Source organism: Diadema antillarum, unplaced genomic scaffold (assembly GCF_040938485.1).
Source record: "Diadema antillarum isolate AM-2024a unplaced genomic scaffold, OU_Dant_1.0 scf00000103, whole genome shotgun sequence".
NCBI classification, from domain to species: domain Eukaryota; kingdom Metazoa; phylum Echinodermata; class Echinoidea; order Diadematoida; family Diadematidae; genus Diadema; species Diadema antillarum.
The window spans coordinates 1,228,880-1,250,849 of NW_027270992.1; the positions used below are offsets into that span (position 1 = coordinate 1,228,880).

General features: G+C 40.4%; 1 pseudogene; it reads left to right on the forward strand.

The window, feature by feature from the left end:
• Positions 1-21,970, forward strand: part of LOC139718997 (zonadhesin-like) — a 45,716-nt pseudogene that overhangs the window by 6,365 nt on the left and 17,381 nt on the right.

Genomic DNA, 21,970 nt, shown 5'->3' on the forward strand with positions numbered 1-21,970 from the left:
TTTTTGTAGTTCCCACTCAGCAATCAAACACAGGTGCAGTGTTTGAATTGTTCATTATAATCCAGGGCCCCGTTTTACCAAAAGATAGAATCGATTTTAAATTTCCTTACCACAAAGGCTGCCATAGACTTACAGTTGAAATCAACTACAGTATATAATCAATTTTAACTCATCATAAAACAGGGCCCAGGCCTGTAACAAGGAGGGGGAGGGAGAATGATCTCGGCCATTTTGCAAGCAGGGTCCATTTGAGCAGAACAGAAACCCAAACAGAACTTGAAAGTTTTTCTCCAAAGCATCAAATGCAACAGAACTATTTCGACTTTTACCCCCCTCCCACAACCCCCATCCCCACCATAAACATTCTGGGTACAGATCTTACTAAATTATAGCATAAGTGGTTGTTATACACCTTCTGTTAACAATATGCATTTCAGCCTATTTCTATGTTTGATGTTCCTAGGATGCTTTTTTAAGTCGTAACAGAAATCCAAGTTCAGTGCACATTTGTGGACCAGCTGTATAGTGACATTTCAACCCCTGATTAAAGGATTTTTTCCTCTTCAATACAGGTTTTGTGAGTCAGCCATCATCGAACCTAGGTGAGATTTGATATTTGCAATCCTGCAGTCGTTGTTCTCCTTACATTCACAACATACAACTATAAATGTTTAATTTTGTCACATTAATTAATAGACAAGCAAGCCATGCTGCCCCAGCAGAACAGCATGCTACTGTAAGTTTACTCTGGAGATTTTGCTAGAAAAATACTATGCAGGTGTTAAGTGTTTGTATTAAGTGTTGCAGATAAACATACATTTATGATGCATGGAAACAGTGAAATATATCAGATGACAATTCTTAGAAATACAAGGCTAAATGGTGTTACCTGAAAATTTACTACAAGGCCATCATCCGCCACCCGCCTCGTCTCAAGAATGTGACAAGGAATATGGCTTTGACGTCTTCGAGCGACCAGAGTTGGACAGTGACGGGGTCACTGTCCTCTATGTCAGCGATGTCCTGAAGTGCCATGGCATGACAGCCAAGGTCAACTTCCGGGCAGAGACGGCAGAGCCATTCGACGTGCGCTTTTACAGGCCGGTGAAGTCCACTCAACTCCTGCTGGTGGGTAGCGAGACCATCACGCCCACGTCCCCAGGGAGGGCCGAGGTCCATCTCCTGGGCCAGGCCACGCCCATCCCGTATCGCCGCGGCGACATCCTCGCCATCAGCTCGGAGAGGAGCACAATCTCGTTCACCCACGGAGGGCCGACCAGCGGCGATGTGGTGGTGGTCAAGAACGTAGACAACCCGGAGATTGCGTCCGTCCGACCGGGAACGCTGGCCCGCGTTTATGAGCCAGTGAAGAAGCGGGAATACTCCTTATCAGCCCTGCTCAGTTGCTCTTGTGGTGAGATAAGATTCTACTTTCATCACTTTCCTCTCCCTCTTCCTCCTCCCTCCCCCCTTCCTGGAAAAAAAAAAAACATTATCATGTCATATGTCATGTTGAGAATTAGGAGGCATTCACACTGTAGAATTTATTGTGAATGAACCCTTTAGCGATTGAAGATTCTGGAGTGTACAGCAATAATGCTCTCATTTCGACAACTTTGTAAATAGTGTAAAAAAGCTCACTGCATGTTTATTTTTGTCTGTTTTAAGTTCTGTTCATTTAAAAGCCTATTAAGACTTTACCAAGAGAATGGTGTGTCACAGAAATAATTCTGACATACTTTTGTTGACCTTGGACCTTTTTCAAAGAACATAATTATATATTCTGTATGAAAATTCAAAATGGTAAAGCATAAGATTATCAAGAAAAACCAAACAGCAATTTTGCCATTTTGAGTTGCTAAAGGGTTAGTGCTCGCGTGAGCCGTTTGTGTGTATGTATGCATATGATTGTGTTTGTCTGAGTCAAGACACTAAGTATGGTGAGTGCGATGAGCAAGAATGCAAGGAAGAGATACCATTATCATATGAGGAGCACACAAAAAAGGCTTGTCAAATGCCATGAGGTGTATGCAAATTTCAGTTTTTATGACTCGAGTCTCATACAGAGATTCTGATATATGAGATAGGTTTCAGTATCCTTCATGAAAAATAACATCTTTATTTTTTTTTTTACATTATAAATGACAGCAAAGTTAACCCTTGACATACAATTTGTATGAAAGTGACAAGTATGCAAAATTGAGGATTATTTTCATCATCAAAAAGCACAGAAGAGCATCGACAATCCCAGCAGCTTATCTCTCCCTCAACATCACTTCCTCATCGTAATCTTTGTTTTATCAACTCTGTTTTCGTATCACCACATATTTCAGGTACGCCCCATTATAACATTTGTGCTTTGGTCAACTCTGATTTCATTTGACACTTCTTTGTTTTTTTTTATTTACACAGATGGGGAACCTGAAGGGCCTCCAAGTAAGTTCAGAAGAGAAAAAAATGTCACAGTAACTTGGTTTTGTAACTTCAATTAATTCTTTACTTTCTTCATTACTTATGTTGTGTTTCATTGTAACTTGTTAGCAAATCTCCAAACAAGTTGTCATCAGTTTATAGATTTGCGTCCCTAATCTCTGTCTCATTCAGATCATTGATGACGGGGATTTAAAAAAAAAAAAATTGTATGCAGTTATTATTAGATTTAAAAGCACTAGAGCCCGTCAACGTATGAAAAAAAAATTCAACGGAGAACGGAGCCACCAAAAAACCCGACAGTTTATGTCATTTCATTTCATTAATTGTCCCCGCCGAACGAGTTCGAGCAGGGGACTATGAAACGGGCTCCGTACGTGTGTGTGTCCGTCCGTGCGTCCGTGTGTCCGTGCGTCCGTCCGTGTGTGCGTCCGTGTGTGCGTCCGTGTGTGATCAAAATGTTCAAAATGCTACTCCTTCGCCATTTCTAACCCGATTTTGATTCTGTTTGCTTTATATGATAGCACTACATGGGAGCTTTGAAACTTCTATACAGAATTTCAATTGTGACCTTTGACCTTGACCTTTGACCTATATTGTACATTTTGCTTCAAAATGCTACTCCTTCGCCATTTCTAACCCGATTTTGATTCCGTTTGCTTTATATGATGGCACTAGGTGAGGGCTTCAAAACTTCTACACAGAATTTTGACCTTTGACTTCTTGGACCTTTGACCTTGATTTTTGACCTATATTGTACATTGCCTACAAAATGCTACTCCTTCGCCATTTCTAACCCGATTTTGATTCTGTTTGCTTTATGTGATGGCACTAGGTGAGGGCTTCAAAACTTCTACACAGAATTTTGACCTTTGACTTCTTGGACCTTTGACCTTGATTTTTGACCTATATTGTACATTGCCTACAAAATGCTACTCCTTCGCCATTTCTAACCCGATTTTGATTCTGTTTGCTTTATGTGATGGCACTAGGTGAGGGCTGCAAAACTTCTACACAGAATTTTGACCTTTGACTTCTTTGACCTTTGACCTTGATTTTTGACCTATATTGTACATTGCCTACAAAATGCTACTCCTTCGCCATTTCTAACCCGATTTTGATTCCGTTTGCTTTATGTGATGGCACTAGGTGAGGGCTTCAAAACTTCTACACAGAATTTTGACCTTTGACTTCTTTGACCTTTGACCTTGATTTTTGACCTATATTGTACATTTTGCTACAAAATGCTACTCCTTTGCCATTTGTAACCCGATTTCAATTCCGTTTGCTTTAAGTGATGGCACTAGGTGAGGGCTTCAAAACTTCTACACAGAATTTTGACCTTTGACTTCTTTGACCTTTGACCTTGATTTTTGACCTATATTGTACATTGCCTACAAAATGCTACTCCTTCGCCATTTCTAACCCGATTTTGATTCCGTTTGCTTTATGTGATGGCACTAGGTGAGGGCTTCAAAACTTCTACACAGAATTTTGACCTTTGACTTCTTTGACCTTTGACCTTGATTTTTGACCTATATTGTACATTTTGCTACAAAATGCTACTCCTTTGCCATTTGTAACCCGATTTCAATTCCGTTTGCTTTATGTGATGGCACTAGGTGAGGGCTTCAAAACTTCTACACAGAATTTTGACCTTTGACTTCTTTGACCTTTGACCTTGATTTTTTTACCTATATTGTACATTGGCTACAAAATGCTACTCCTTCGCCATTTCTAACCCGATTTCAATTCCGTTTGCTTTATGTGATGGCACTAGGTGAGGGCTTCAAAACTTCTACACAGAATTTTGACCTTTGACTTCTTTGACCTTTGACCTTGATTTTTGACCTATATTGTACATTTTGCTACAAAATGCTACTCCTTTGCCATTTGTAACCCGATTTCAATTCCGTTTGCTTTAAGTGATGGCACTAGGTGAGGGCTTCAAAACTTCTACACAGAATTTTGACCTTTGACTTCTTTGACCTTTGACCTTGATTTTTGACCTATATTGTACATTGCCTACAAAATGCTACTCCTTCGCCATTTCTAACCCGATTTTGATTCCGTTTGCTTTATGTGATGGCACTAGGTGAGGGCTTCAAAACTTCTACACAGAATTTTGACCTTTGACTTCTTTGACCTTTGACCTTGATTTTTGACCTATATTGTACATTTTGCTACAAAATGCTACTCCTTTGCCATTTGTAACCCGATTTCAATTCCGTTTGCTTTATGTGATGGCACTAGGTGAGGGCTTCAAAACTTCTACACAGAATTTTGACCTTTGACTTCTTTGACCTTTGACCTTGATTTTTTTACCTATATTGTACATTGGCTACAAAATGCTACTCCTTCGCCATTTCTAACCCGATTTCGATTCCGTTTGCTTTATGTGATGGCACTAGGTGAGGGCTTCAAAACTTCTACATAGAATTTTAACCTTTGACTTCTTTGACCTTTGACCTTCATCTTTTTACCTATATTGTACATTTTGCTACTAAATGCTACTTCCGGCGGGGACATATATTACGCACCGCGTAATTTCTACTTTTCCTTGTTTCATATCAATCATTTATTGTCCATATCATGTATATTTGTTCTGTTCACATGCTTTCAACAACAACAACAAAAAATTCATGGATAAGAGTGAAGGTACTGCATCATTGTGTGTGTCAAATAACTTTTCCTTGTTCTTCTTTCAAAGTTGCGTGCAACGACCCTCTGGGAATGGAGAGCGGGAGTATCCCAGATGGCGCCCTCACAGCCTCAAGCTCTCTCCCCGAGCACGGAGCACAAGAGGGCAGGCTTGACTCCAACGCCGCGCTGACCTTTGATGCGACCGGCGGCGCGTGGGTGGCGCAAGTGTCCGACCGGGACCAGTGGATCGAGGTGCAGCTGCCCCGCCCGACGACCATCGTCGGGGTGCAGACACAGGGGCGAGGGGGAGACCAGAATGAAGAGTGGGTGTCATCCTTCGATGTCCGGTACCGGCGGGAGGGTCCTGTCTTGCAATACATCAACAATGCCGACGGAATTGCCCAGGTCGGTGAATAGCTTTCATTCAAGCACAATAACATTAGCTACAAATACATAATTATACACATATTTTATATATTCATATCATTTTCTCCCATGAGTATGTATTCATATATTCATGTATTGTATTTCTCTTACAAATTTTTGTTTTCAAAGTGGGTTCACACATGAAAGTTTTTCATATCCGATTGTTATTATTCCTGGGGAAAAAAAAATTGTATGAAACTATTGAGAGTAGGATACAGTCGCTGTTATTATATACAAACACTTTAGTTTAAAAAAACCAAAGCAAAACAAAACTCTTGTTGTAAAAAAGTAATGTTTTTCTTAGCCCACAGCTTGAAATGTATTTCTTTATGTTGTTATTCAAATCCTGGTCTAACAAGCTTTCTATGTCACAGTTGACTTTCACTTGTCGCTAGAAATCTAATAGAACATGAATGCATTGCGTTTATGTTCAATGATTTATTTGTGTGCATTGAAGAGGGAAGCACTCCTTCATACTAGGTTGTTTTTTGTTTGTTTGTTTGTTTGTTTGTTTGTTTTTTGTTGAGTTTTAATAGAGTGGAACACCAGTGACAGTTCTTTTCCTGTCACTCTCTTTTTTTTTTCTCTCTCTCTCTCTTTCTGTGCCATTTAGACATTTGAGGGCAACAGTGATAAGAATACCATCAAGACAAACTACTTTGCTCAACCTGTCGAAGCTGAGCTGATAAGGATACAGCCCAAGACGTGGAACAGAAGGATAGCCCTCCGCTTTGAGCTGCTGGGATGTCGAGGTGATTCTGATGAGATTCATTCTCTCCTTCTTATAATATATTTCTATATCTTTCCTTATCTTCTGCCACTCCCTTTGGTTAAAAGGTCCTTTCTCTAAGTGCTATCTCTCACTCGCTAGTTTCTTTATCTCTCATCCGTGCATATATATATGTATATTTTTTACTCAATCTGTAATATATATGTGGGTATACACATGCACACATGCACACATGCACACACACACACACACACACACACAAATTCATATACATGTATACATATACAAATGTATGTATATAAATATAAACAACACCTAAATAGATGCTTGTCATTTGATTGGTTGTTTGATATTGATCATTTGTCCTATTTTACTTCATACGTCATTCATACAATTGAGGCTCCATTTACCGTGCAATTTTGGATCAATGCGATATGCTCCATTTGCATGCATGCAGAGAGCCCGGCACTCTACCTACATACATGTAAAATGCTTGTGTTTGCAATGTGCATGTGATCAAGCATATTGACCGACAACAAGCTACATTGTAGCATATAGCGCTCAGCACTCTCTCAATCTCAGATCTCGCACATTCTCTCTAGTGTCTAAATTCATCAAATATGAAATGACAAGGATCTATTTTTAGGTGTTATGTATATAGAACAAATAGTGAATGTTTTTCATGTGTGAAATGGACAGAATATTTCATTGATGAAAGATAAAGTTATTAAGTCATTCAACTCGGCTGTGCCCTGTTGAATGAATTATTTCATCTTTCAGCTCAGGAGATATTTTATTCTGTCCATTGTGCTCATAAACATTCATTATTTATATAGTATATGTTTTCAAGTATGTATGTAGTCTGCCTATCTGTCTACGATTCTGTACATTTTTCTCTTTCTTCAGTTTTCTTTCTGTCACAGTTCATGTTTTATTCTTTTATATTTTTTTCTTTGTACATTGTATTTGTCATCTCTCTAGTGCATATATATATATATATATATATATATATATATATATACACACAATGTATATATCTTCTGTTGCCACTTTTTTTGTCATGATTTGGGGGGATTTCATCACACTTATACACATACACAGACTAACTTATGTCAGTTATCCCTCTAGATAGAGCAGTATGTTTTAAGTCTCTCGTTTCCTTACCGATTCCAGACAGCAACCCGTGTGCATCTAACCCCTGTCAGAACGGAGGAAGCTGCATCCACGATGAGATACGCAACACACACGTCTGCCGCTGCCCGGAGGCCTACAGTGGTCAGAACTGTGATGAAGGTAACCTCATTATAAAAGAGGTCCTCAAAGTCGAGTGGAGATTTCCTAGCCGAAAAGTATTCAAGTGTTTGAAGATCAATGATAAAGACAAGAGTCATCGTCATATAGCGGTATTTTGCATGTATTCAAACATACAGGCAGATCATTATAAAATATTCAACAAAAATAACCGTGGCCCGAGGTTAGACCCCTGCGGTATTCCACATTCATCATCTGTGGGCTGGACTGAACCCCGTTTAAGCAAGTATATTGCATCTCTCCTTAAATATGTATCTCAATATTAAAGAAATGATTTTAATATCTGGCACTCTCCATCATCTCATATCATGTACACATACTTTACTTTTCAGTTGCAATGTCATATAAAGGTCAAAGATGTAAATATTTTGATAGTAGGAAGTAGTAAATCATGTACTTTGTTTAAATATCTTTCTCCTTTCATCACCCTCTCCCCCAACCCCCAGCCATTGGAACTTGTCTGGTGTACCCTGCATCTACCATCAGGACCTACGACCTGCGATATTACCGCTTCCCAGGGGAGTGCGAGTACGTGCTGTCGCAGACCTGCGCCGGCGACGCCCAGCAAAATTTCTCCGTCTCCGTGACAACCATTCCTTCATTGAAAAATTCATCCCACGTCCCCGAGAGGAGGGAAGTCAAGCTTACTCTGGGAGGCAAGGTATTGTTTTAGAAGTCAGAGGCAGAAGGGAGTAAAGACCATAAACTCCCTCAGTCTGCTACAATCCCATTGCCCATCAGGTCGAGGGAAACTAAAACATATGAGGCAAAACAAGACCCTTTGCTTGAAGTACTTGCAGTCTTTTCTGTTGGGTCAAGTAAAAAAGAGTATTGATCAAAAGTGCCCTGCCACAAGATTATTACCCACGCCGATGAAAATCGGCAGGGGGTTATGTAAAGGGTTCCGTATGTTTGTTTGTTTGTTTGTTTGTTTGTTTGTGTGTTTGTTTGTTTGTTTGTTTGTTTGTTTGTTTGTTTGTTTGTTTGTTTGTTTGTGTACAAGATAACAAGAGAACGGGTAAACGGATTTGCACGAAATGTTCAGGGGATGTCTGGATAATAACAGGAAAGAATCGATTAGATTTTGGTGATAATCGGTTGACCCTTGCAAATTCTGTGCGACCTTTAAGTTTTGACCCCATGGTATAGTGACCACTCCGAAAATTTCCCGTTTCTCACTTTGCGATTTTCCGCTACCATACGAAAACATAAACTCCCAAACGATCGGACTTCGCTGCTCAAATGTTCGTAAGAATTCCGAAATTTACGTTTAGGCCTATTTGGAGGACTATGTCCTTCTGGATTTATGAAAGTTCGTTCTCCGTCGTCACAAACTGGCCCGTATTTTGATGATTTTTCAAATTAAAATTGATTGTTTTTTTCGTTGGAGGAGCATTTGCTCGGTCGCAGTCACACTGCACGATATGCGCGCTCAATGTCAATGCGTGTGCAAGGCCGCTGAAAATGCATCGCGCTGTACCCTGTTGGTGCAAAATAGCATCGGGGACGTTGCGGCGCTCGTTGGTGACCGAATACTGGTGCAGTAGACATTTGCATTTAACCCTTGCATTGAATAATTCCCGTAGACACTAATCATAGGGGTAATTGCCTAGGGGGTACGTAAATTTTGTTTTTCTTTTGCGCTTTTGTGGATACCATCAAAGATCGTACACTCATACGACCTTTGATATCAACACACTCTCGGCTTGCTATAAGCAAAATATCCCGCAAGAAAACGGCGTATTTCTCGATTTTTAGCGCTTTTTCGGCGACCCGTCGCGTAGACAATACTCTTAAAACTGGACTTAATTCGCGCGCTTGGAAAAGTTCCGAATCTGCACTTTTGACGGTGGAATTTGGGATTTTCGATGGATTTTTGGAGGAGACTAAAGGACTTTCCTGTGGTGAATGAGTGTTACCGTATGTGAAATGATGTGATTTGCGTGTGATGTGACTGTAGAACCAAAGATCGTACACTTCAGTGTACGATCTTTGGTAGAACGCACTGGCTGGTGATAAAGGACACTGGCAATTAAGTGACCGAATTCTGGTAGATGACCGAATGCACAGTATGTTTACCCCGACTTTGTACAAGGCGTGGGTCTGCCGCCTTTGACGGCCCCTCTCTAGTTTTTTTCTGTTACTATCTTGTCAGAAATTTCATTCAGTTTAATACTGTATGAGCTGTTATTTTCGCGAGTTTTTAATTTTTGTGAATTTTGTGAATCACAGTTCGATCGCGAATTTAACAATATGCGAAAATGTCTCCTTACGCAAGGGTAATAGTGCATTTACGTTAGCGTCGGCATCAATTCGCGATGACAAAATCTCGCGAAAATGTCTATGACCTCATTCGCGAAAATATTTGTACGCAAAAATAGCAGCATATACAGTATCATAGTAATCACAGAGACAGTCTATCTCTTTTTATACCTTGTCGAAATGCATGCATCAGCTATTAGTGGAATTCATAACTTGTATAAGTCTTAGAATGCAGATTCAGCAACCTGCAATTTTTCTTTTATTCCAGATGAGTTACAATAAGTGTTTGTTTTTAGCATGCAAATAGTGAATGGTCAAAGGTGCAATGGTACAAGATTTCACACAACATGAAAGAAAGAGGCGCTCTATTCAACGAGGCGAAGCCAAGTTGGAAAGTGTGCCTCATTTTTCACCGAGTGCGAAATCTTGTCCCATTGCACTTTGACCATACACTATTTGTTTTATACAACACCTCGGGCATCAACATATTTGCTCCACATAGATCCTTGCATTTAGCACAGAAATGGCAACCATTTTCCTTGGAAGTCGACTGAGTAACACAGTCACAGTCAGCTGTGTACACATACATACGTAGTGAAATTGATCAGTTGAAGTTGTTTACAAAACTGAGTGACAAAAATTTGCTTGTAAGCGCACTTGTAATTGTTGAGTGCATGCGTCAAATGTTCGTTAATTGTGAAATCAGAGCCTGTACAAAATTGCACGGCTGACAGCTGCAGCGTGCGATGGTACTTTTAACTGAATGTCACATGATGGGCAATCAACCAATCAGATAGCTACTTTTCTTTTACAGTGTTGTTAACTGTGAATCAATCCTACTGTAGGCTAATGGACGCCTCATGCTTCTGTTTTCTGTTCTCAGACCTACGAGTTGCGTGGAGACAAAGAACTCTATGTGGATGGGGAGAAGATACGGATACCGTACATCACTCATGACATTCAGATCATTCTTGCTGGTAATAGGAAGCCAGTAAGTACTGTTCACCCTTTATGTTCCCAAGCTCTTAGCTGTGATTTGTCAACATTTTGTTGATTCCTCCGAACTTCACCTGGTTTCCTCCGAACTTTGCCTGATAAATCAGTGTACTAACATATACAAATTTTATGCATATATTAAAATTCTATGCATAACTTTACCACAAAAATATTTCCTTACAGCCCAAATAACTTAAGTTGTACCTGAGGCTTGCCCGGCATAGCAACAAATAAGTTAATTTAAGCTGTGAATGTACACAGGTAGTTTTAATAGCTTACTACCAGGTCCTTGGAGGAAGTGTGTTTGTAAATTTGAATACAGTAATTAAGTGGTCTTTTTTAAGTTAGTCAGCACACTAGAATCATATGTCTAACAGAAAGACCATGGTGTACAGTATGGATTAATGTGATTAGGGGATCTATATATTGTATTGGCAGATAGTTTTGAGACATTTGTGCTAATCAGAACAAGGCAAAACAAAAAAAAATTCCAGCGGACACGCCCATTTGCAAACAAAGCAAAACATTCACATTCAACTTTTCTCATTGACCCTATGGCTGAAGTGCAGTGGCTATTGAATTTTCATTATTTTTTCTTAAAATATTTGTAAATTTGTTTTCCTTCCAACCAGATATATAGGGTCACCTCTCGTGCTATGGTAGCCCATTTAAGTCTCGTATGGTACCCACATACATGTAAGCCCATTTAAGTCCTGTATGGTATCCATATAACGTCACTGGGGTGACAAGACCTCGTATGTACAAAATGTCAAATGTTCAGGAGAGCAAAAAAACATGGCAGCCAAAGCACTGTATCCAATGGGATAGACATTCCTTTGACATGCCGTGGTGGCTTCAGTTTTGGGGTAAGACATCTAGGATTTGGACAGGACATCACTTAATTGATTATCAGACCATTAATCTAAAAAAGTCATTTTCACCAAAATTGCAAATACAAGGTCTTGTCACCCCAGCGACGATAAGCTCATATAAGTCCTGTATGGTACCCATATGGGCATTTCCATTGTCCATAGTATAACCAGGATGTTTTTGCTTGTGTAATGCCAAGATGAACATTTTCATATCTTATCTTGATGAGTTTGCCCGGCAATTTCCCATATGTTACCCATATGGATGTTTACACATCTACCAGGATAGGTTTACCCAGATCATTGTCATATGACAACTACATGTACAAAGGAATTCTACATATCTTACCCAAATGGGTTTACCCAGTTCATCCTCTTGTGATACCCATACATGCATTAACATATCTTACCCACATGGGCTAGATACGTGATGCCAATATGGTACCCATATGGACATTTACCTTTCTAATACCATCATGGTTTGCTGATTTTATTCCCTTATGGTAAACATAGGGCATTTCTATCTTACACATACACATGTTGTATGTACTGTAGGTTTGCGCATTGCATTTTAATGTGATACATGTACCTGTATTGACATTTTCTTATCTTACCCAGATGATACTGTACCTGCTGCACCCATATAGATATTTACATATCTTGCCCGTATGGGTTGCCCAGTTCATTTCCATATGACACCCATGAGTGCATTTTCATTTGTCCACATGGGTCTGCCCATTTTATTCCCATATTTTACCCTTGTGGATATCTGCACATCTTAGAAATATAAATCTATCTATATCATTCCCATCATGTGGACATTTGCACATTTTAGAAATATAAGTTTGCCCATTTTATTCCCATATTTTACCCGTGTGGACATTAACACATCTTAAAATTGCTCATTTCATTCCCGTGTGAAACTTGTATGGGTTAACCCATATGGATCCCATTATAGCTATACATATGGGATTCTGCTATGTCAAAATGGCTCAGCTTTCCCAGAGTATGCCCACATGGTTCCCATATGGGCATGTTACCTGGGATATCATATCCCTTGCTTTTGGACATTTGTCACCAAATATGTAGGACAAGTTTAGTAGACCTATGCTTCAGTACGTTGATCATTCATCCCCACAATTTGATACAAATAATTTTCCTCCTGTCAATTTGTCACATCTTCAGAACTTTTTTGGCCCACCATAGGATTAATAAGAATATTACTTACATTTGAGAAAAAGTTTTTATTAGAGTAGTTAGAAGCAATGGCCTAATACAGGGTTATTTTATGTTGGGTCAAAGGTCATGAAGACACCCTTTGGTCTACGCGTGTGGTGGGACGGAGAGAGCAGTGTCCGGGTCGAGGTGCCGGACCACTTCCAGGGCAAGCTGTGTGGGTTGTGCGGCAACTTCAATGGGAAAGGAGAAGACGACTTGATGGAAAGAGGTGGCAGTTTGGTAAGATCTTTTTTGTTTCACTGTATCATAGCCGGCAGAAGGGCCTTATGGTAACTTTTAGTCAAGTTGCCTGGAGCAACATTGACATTTGAGGTATGGCATGTACGTATATGAATGAATTCAAACCCAAGCTTTCGCTGGCTGGATGCTAAGCACTTCAATGTATTATACTGTAAGTTTGTCTTGTTTCGTCACCAAAGCACATATTAGGAGTGAACCAACTACTGTAAAAGTGGAAATTTTCGCGGTGTTGAAATTTTCGCGCATTTCGCGCAATCAGGAACTAGCGCGAAAATAAAAGCATGCGAATATTTTTGCTTGCCATATGTTCCCGTAGTTGATGTCTTGATACCGCGGAATTAAAAACACGCGAAACTCTTCTTACCTCGCCGAGCGCGAAAAATTAGTCGCGCGAAAATATCCACTTTTACAGTAGTAGTCTTGAGATATCCTGTTTCTTTCTTTCTTTCTTTCTTTCTTTCTTTCTTTCTTTCCAGACTGCCTCTGCAACGGAATTTGGCCTCAGCTGGGCAGTCTCTAGTGACTGCAAACGTTGCCCGTTGTGTGACAACGAGCCGGTGTGTAGCGATGCAAGCCACGCAGCATCGCAGTGTGCTGTGCTGAACGATGAAAACGGTGAGGGCAAACTTGGTTATAACTGCTCTTGATCACACTGGCAGCTTTGGAAATGTTTTGATCACTAATCAAATATGATACAAAATTCTTGTTACTTGTAAAGTCTATGCAATTTCACTATTTATTGTTATCATATCACACAGTAGCAATAGTGGTACAATGTAGTAGTAGTAGTAGTTTTCACTATGGCTATCATTGCATCACTATTTAACATTCATTCACTCATTGATCATTTTTTTATCATGTTTTCATACAAATTATATTTGTGACATATATCTCGAGTTCAATGAGTATAGTAACACATTTTTAGTATTCAGTGTGTACAGACTGAGTTTGAAGTAAGACGATGTATGTCAAATCGTTCCAGAGTAAGTCATATTTATATTGGAAAATTGGAAGAATCTACAGAAAGTAGATGCGTGTGGGGATGGGTCTCCATAATGCTCATCACTTTCATTATTAAACACGATTGTCATTATTTTGACCAGGATGAATATTTCAGATAACATCATGGTTGCATTAGCTTTGTAATCATTGTATGATTACTAATATCATCATCACTTTTCTTAAGATCATCACTTTCCAAAGTGTTCAGCTTTTCAGGGGGAGGAGGGCATTTTCTGAATTCGAGTAGCTTCAGTAGTTTCAGTGGTTTGACGGTATGTTGCAGTAATTGAACCTTAATTCTGTGTCAGCTATGTCAAACTGTTCTTTTACCCATGTATTCTATCTTCACGAATATGTTCTCTGACCAATGAATCCATCTATGTCATCTCTGTTACCATGGTGACGCATCTGACCCGTCTCCCAGGGCCATTCTCCGGCTGTCTGCAGGCAACCGAGAGGGAGATGCTCTACATTTACTGCGTGACCGACGTGTGTGCCGCGCCGGGCGACGAGATCCTGTGCGAGACACTGGATGCCCTGGACCAGGAGTGCCGCAGTCGGTCAGCGGCGGTCAGCGACGTGCGCGACCTCTTCAGTAGCTGCGGTGAGATTTCGAGCTTTCCCTTCCTTCTCAGCATAATGACCATAACCGGTACCGGGGAATAATTTTCCTGGTATTGCATCGCAATTTGCTATGCATTTTTACACCACTGCTACACAAACTAACTTTTGCGTATCAGTTTTCTTTCGTAGAAGCGTAAAGGATTCCATTTTAGATATTGTTCATCAGCTGAAATTGGTTATCAGATTTGAATTGGAAAATTATTCCTTGGACACTCTTATTGATTTCTTTACACTTATAACATTCTGCTGGAGAGGTCTTTTGATTCTTTTAAGATTCCATTCTTGCATCTATGCATTTTGCCAGTAATTTCTGTAGAATGGGGTACTACCTCATGGGGCATGCTCTTTTTAGATATGTAAGATTTTTTAATAAACACTTTTTATGAATGTGACCTCTCAATTTAGAGCTGTGGCTTCTGTCATTGGGTAAAAGTTACTTTTGTCAACCCTTCGAGGAGAGAATACTCTATCAATATATATATATATATGTTTTTAAATCATGCATGGTAACTTCAGCTTAGGAAGACGTGGTACTTACTGTTTGTTTTGGTGTTCATACTAAGTTAAAGCATTTATATTTTGAGTGATGAGTTAAAGGTCATTGTTAGAGATCTATTGTCAGAATTTCCTGTGTCAGTCAAAAATCACAAAGTGCATTCAGTGAAATTCAGCCAAATTATAGGAGCGGTGACAAAATTTTCATGGCAGTTCACATCTTTGATTATTAGAAACATCTCACACGTTCAAAGATTCAAGGCCGACTCTGGAAGCTTACATTTTTTTTTTGCAACTTTTGATATAATGAAAGGGACGTCACACTTGCATTGAAGAACCTCCAATTACAAAGAAAAAGAAAAAGAAAAAGAGAAACGAAAGAAGATCATCGACTTCAGTGAATGTTGTTAAGCCATTATTCTATTCCAATGATGGGATATGCATATATTTTGCCTGTGTTTTTCATTTTTAATGAAGCACATTGGTTTGAAAACATGCGATTGCATTTATAAAGATGGAAGACAGTAGAGTTATGGTGTCCAAACCCCATTTCTATGCAGTTGGTACTCCGTTGCCAGGCACCACCTTCGAGCCCTGCCTCCTCCCCTGTACTCCAACTTGTGTCGCGCCCCGCGCCGAAGACAACTGTGACATTCTTACCTGCGTGCCGGGCCTGGCCTGCTCCCCGGGGCTGGTCTTCAACGGGGAGACCTGCGTCAGGCACGACCAGTGCGGTTGCCTTGACGACGGGAGGCAGTATGAAGTGAGTGGTAGGAGGAAGGGGGTCTGTGGTCGCCTGTTGGAATCCTAGCTGGAATATTTCCAGCTGGAGTTTTAACATGGAAGCATGCCCTGGCGGATAGAGGGGGATGCAGGTGTTTGAATTTGAACTCAGAAAGATAACAGTGTCTCATTAACACAGGTCTCAAGTGCTTGCATGTAGAAAGTGTTATAGATGATTTGTTGGATCAGGGAAAGGTGATGCATAATAATAATCATTCATGAATCCCATACTTTGAAAGTGGAAATTTTTGCGGTGTTGAAATTTTTGCGCATTTCGCGCAACCAGAAACTAGCACGAAAATAAAAGCACGCGAATATATTTGATTGCCATATGGTCCTGCACTTACACTGTACTGTCTTGATTCCACAGAATTAAAAACATGCGAAACTCTCCTTACCAGGCCAATTTACCGCAAAACATAATATTTAGCGGCATGACATTTTTGCGAAGTGCCTCTGGCATTCAATGCATATAGTGTAGACAAGAGCCTTCATATGCATTTTAATTTTGTGAATCTTGGCTCTTGCAAAATTCATGAGATTAAAACTAATATTGTAATAGTACATCTGCAGTTGTAGTTTATATTACATTATACCTTTAACCCTAACTAGGCCGGGGGGGGCCTCGGACACGTTCCGCGCGATGTATCGCAATCGCAAAAAGCTATCGCCGCGACATTTCATGACTTTTTTTTTTCGAGTCTCCCGCATCTTTTGACACCAAATTTGCGACGCCCGGGCGCGCGGTTCCGAAGTTACGCATAAATATGTACATGCATGTCAGACCAAAAATTGCTCAAAAACGTTAATTCGTATACAATTTCAATGCAAACTGTGCTTACTGGCAAATTTCATAAAAGCATGATTATTTTGGTGTTTTATAGATGAAAATCAATGAATAACATATTTTCTTGTTCGGAGCGATGTCGCGGACAAATTTCATCGAAAAAACAATGAAAAACATAAAGTCGAAAAAACAAAGAAATACATAAGAAATTCAAAAAAACAATAAAATACTTAAGAATTTTTTCTGATATCACAATTTTTTTTACTACATTTGCTAAGGACACTAAAAAGAATATTTACACTAAAAATTTGCCTGTTTTGAGCTTTTTTTTGTGATTTATACCAAATAGTCTGATTTTATGCATCATCATGCATAAATTAGCATAATTTAGCATAAATGATGATTTTTTGAAAAATTAACTTCGTGGTATTCTAGATTACGTCATAGGCAATGTGTGTGCCAATTTTCGTCGCGATCGCGCGGTCGACGGCCGAGATCTGGAGGGGGGGCCTCCCAGCCCCCCCGGCTCTATCAACTACCTAAATAGCCCGGCCTAGTTAGGGTTAACACATTGTGTAGTGCTCGACGTACTATACAGAATAATATTTCCCCACTCACTGGAATCACACCCACACCTATAGCAGGGCTCCACACTAACTTTTTAAACCCCCGCCAAACAAAGTTTGAAGGGGGTATATAGGAATCAGCGGACGTTTGGGCGGTCGGGCGGTCGGGCGGTCGGGCGGTCGGTCCGTTGCAAATCTTGCGTCGCGAACTACTTCCTCAGTTTTCAACCGATTCCCATAAAACTTGGCACAGATGTGTGCCTTGGGTTGTAGATGTGCAAGACGTATTTTTTGACAGTACCCAAAAGTATGTTGCCATGGTAACGGCATATTATGGCAAAAATGGGTACAAATCTTGCGTCGCGAACTCCTCCCACAGTTTTTGATCAATTTTTATGAAATTAGGTACAGATGTTCATCTGAATATGTTAATGTGCAAGACACATATTTCTGCAGTGGCAAAAAGTGCGTTGCCATGGTAACGGCATGTTATTGGTAAAATATAGGGCAAAATGCTTCATGGCAAAACTGCTTCATCAGTGTTCTTCCAATTCTCATGGAATTCATATTGAATGTTTGTCTTAGGATATAGGTCAGCATGACACATTTCTTGACAGTGACAAAAAGTATGTTGCCATGGTAACAGCTCACATATTATGAGCCAAAATGATGGAAAATTTTGTGTTGCAAACTACTTCCTCAGTTTTTGCCCAATTTCCATGAAACTTGGTACAGATGTGTGCCTTTGGTTGTAGATGTGCAAGACGCATTTTTCGACAGTACCCGAAAGTACGTTGCCATGGTAACGGCATATTAATGGCAGAAGATCAAGGAAAGATCTTGCGGATTTAACTACTTCCTCAGTTTTTTGACCAAAGCTTATGAAATGTGGCACACACCTTGATCTTGGTGGGAAGATGTGGAAGACATATTTTTCGGACGTATCGGAAGCTGCGTTGCCATGGTAACGGCATATAAATGGCAGAAGATCAAGGAAAGATCTTGCGGATTGAACTACTTCCTCTGTATTCGACTGAAGCTCATGAAATGTGGCACACACATTGGTCTTGGTGGGAAGATGTGCAAGACATATTTTTTGGACGTGTCGGAAGCTGCGTTGCCATGGTAACGGCATATTAATGGCGGAAGATCAAGGAAAGATCTTGTGGATTGAACTACTTCCTCAGTTTTTGACAAAAGCTTATGAAATGTGGCACACACAATAGTCTTGGTGGGAAGATGTGTAAGACATATTTTTCGGACGTGTCGGAAGCTGCGTTGCCATGGTAACGGCATTTAAATGGCAGAAGATCAAGGAAAGATCATTCCTTGGGTAAGACTGTCGTCACGGGGCGGGGGTATTAATCACCTTCAGTGATATTTCTAGTTTTTTTGGTGGCCCGATGGGGCCACCAAAATCATTAATTTCAAATTTTTGGTGGCCCGAGAGAAAAATTTGGCGGCCCGAAAAAAAAACAATAAAAAACATTAACTCACTGCATGCATTTATGCGTTTCCGGCGCAAAAAGTTACGACTTTATTGACATACTTTTAAAACAATTTTGGTGGCCCGAGGCGGGCCACCAAATTTGCCCTTTTTTAAAATTTGGTAGCCCGACTTTCATTTTTGGTGGCCCCGGGCCACCGGGCCACCGTTAGTGTTGAGCCCTGCCTATAGTACACTAACTCTACTCGATGGGAACCAGAGGGATAAGGAAACTGAAAAACATAGCAGCAGTATATTCAAATTTTACTGTTAACTGGTAGTACACCTAGTCAAATCAAATGATGGATCTTCGATGAATGAGGCGATTATTTAATTTCCTGATGTTCAATCATTCTACGCATCTCTTTTGACTTTTCCTTTTCCTACTTGTGTTGTTAAACCTCAGGTTGGGGAGACGTTTACGAAGCGTGGCTGCAACCTCCTCTGCACATGCCAGAAAGACGGAAAGGAATCCTGCCGACAGATAACGTGCCACGAGGATGCGACGTGCGGCGTCCACGAAGGCGTTTACGGCTGCCACTGTAAGGACGATTTCTCTGGCGATGGTCAAGAGTGTGTCGGTGAGTCCCATCTTCACCAGCAGTGTGCCGGCTTTTGTCATCTGAGGGGATGGGGGGGGGCACAGGATGGTGTTGGCAATTTGCGGTGAAAGTGTCATCTTGTTCTACTGTCATTATTATGTAAAATGTTATTGGAGTAACTTATAATTCCACAATAAACGTGTTTTACAGATCATGATGACTGAGATCTCTTGATGCATTTTAAGTAACTATAAAATTTCTGCACTTACAAAATTTCCTGGGTAGGTGTGATCTAAACTTTATTTTCTTGACTTCATCTGTCGATCATTTAGATATGAATGTGTTTATTACTTCTTGATATTGTGGGTCTTTTTTTTCTTTTTTTTGAGGTTGGGGGATGAAGGGTTGTGACCCCCTGCCCCTCAAAAAAGCAAAGGCTGCATGAAGTTAATCACTGAAATTGACTTCATAAGCCTCAGCTTTCAGTGTAGAGACTTTGAGATAGAGGAAAGAGATTAATATGTTTCTGAGACAAATCAGAGGGGAGAGTAAGGGAACTCGCGCTAGCTTAGTTTAGGGTATATACACTTGTAACTTTGTTATATACCCTAATATATAATGTATAATATGATTGTTATTGTTAGTAGTAGAAGCTTATTCATTTGTCTTTTGAAGAAAAAAGTGAAGTTTTATACCATTGTAAAGGATGTCTTATGATCCTTCCCTCCAGCCATTAATAACCCTGTTGACACCTTGGAGTGCCAAGATGCTACCGTCACCCTTTCCTGTGAGAATGGCACCATCGACATCCTGTCCGTCTTCTACGGCCAGGACGGTGCCAGCAGTGCTTGCCAGCCGACGTCGCCCCTCGCTGGCGAGACCTGCTCTACAGAGGCCGCTGCGCTCAGTGTCCAAGCCCTCTGTCAGGGCCGCAGGACATGCACCTTCGTCGCCGGCATGGCCACGTTCGGCGAGCCCTGCGTGGGCATCGCCAAGTACGTGCGGACCGAGCACCACTGTTCCGAGACAGTGCTGGCACACAGTGTTCCGGACCAAGCTGTGGCCAGGGGGGTGGAAGAAGGCAGCACGCTGAACCTAAGGTGCCCCAATGGAACCGTACTCATCATTGAAGCTGTCCGCTATGGTCGCTCCTCGGAGGACTGCTTTGAAGCGACGGCGGAAGTGATCGTCAAAGAGGCTTGCCATGGGAAGGTGGCTTGCCAGCTGCCGGTGACCAGTGAAGTCTTTGGCCGACCTTGCAAGGAGTCGCCAAGCAGATTGAAGGTATACACACATCATCCTTCTTTTCATCCATAAAGTCAGAATAATCCAGTACTGTAATGTGTTCTGCCACATAATAATCCGCCTCTTTCCCTCACTTTTGTCCTTACTTTGCTGTTTGCAGGTGGCATCCAAGTGTACGTCGCAGCCAGTTGATCCCGACATTGAGGTACATCCCTGTAATACGCAGCCATGTAACAATGGTCACTGCATCGCCACCAATGACAAGGCGGGATTCAGGTGTTGCTGCCACGAGGGTTTCACTGGACAATTCTGTGACCGAGGTATGTCATGGAATACTGTAAAAGCTGTTATTTTTGTTGGGGTTTCATTTTCGCAATTTGCAAATCACTGTTGGACCACAGAGTTAACAACGCATGAAAATGTCACCACCTGATCCTGATCGCAATGAATTTACAGACAGGCACTAATACGCTTAAAATAGCCCTGGTGTCAAATCATGAAAACAACATCTTGCGAAAATGTCCAGGACCTCCTCAATCGCGAAAATATCTATACGTTTAAATAAAAAAATTGTAAAAATTCCTTTTAAGGTAGTGGAGATGTAAGGTATGTAATGATATCTTGTGAATCTTAATTGGTCAAACATTTTGCAAGTGGTGGAATTTAGGTTTAAGAACTGCCATGATGACAAAAATGAGTGATAGGTACATGTACTTATCCTTTACAAGTGAAAAACTATTAATTTTTCTCTCTGGAGACAATACTGATTGCTTATCTGTTTCCAGAGGCAATATGTTCTGCAAGTTGGTAATTTTTAGAATATTGGTTGACTCTCAGAGTCCATGAGAGGAATGATGCAGAAGAATATATACCATATATATTATATGTTTCTCTGTCATTGTCATATTATTATATTTGATGTGTGAAATGGTAATGGGTGTGCTTGATGTGTATAAAAAGCTTGATACAAATAGGTTTCTTTTTCTACACCTTTTCACCTGTGGCTTATGTTTGAAATCACATGCAAATAATAGAATTTTCAAGTAACAATAAATGTCCTGTAATGCTAGATATGGTTAAGTCCAATCAGAAGTTACCTGAGAATTTGAAACTTACATTGCCACAGAGCTTTTTCATCTATACAAAGTCGGTGTAGGTGCAGTTTGACATGCATGGTGAAGTCTGTAATCAATCAGAAAAAATAAAGTCAGCTCTGATAAACATTTCATTTTACCCATCATCATCATCATCATCATGGATTTGGGGGGTTTTTTTAGTAAGCTTTTAACTCTAT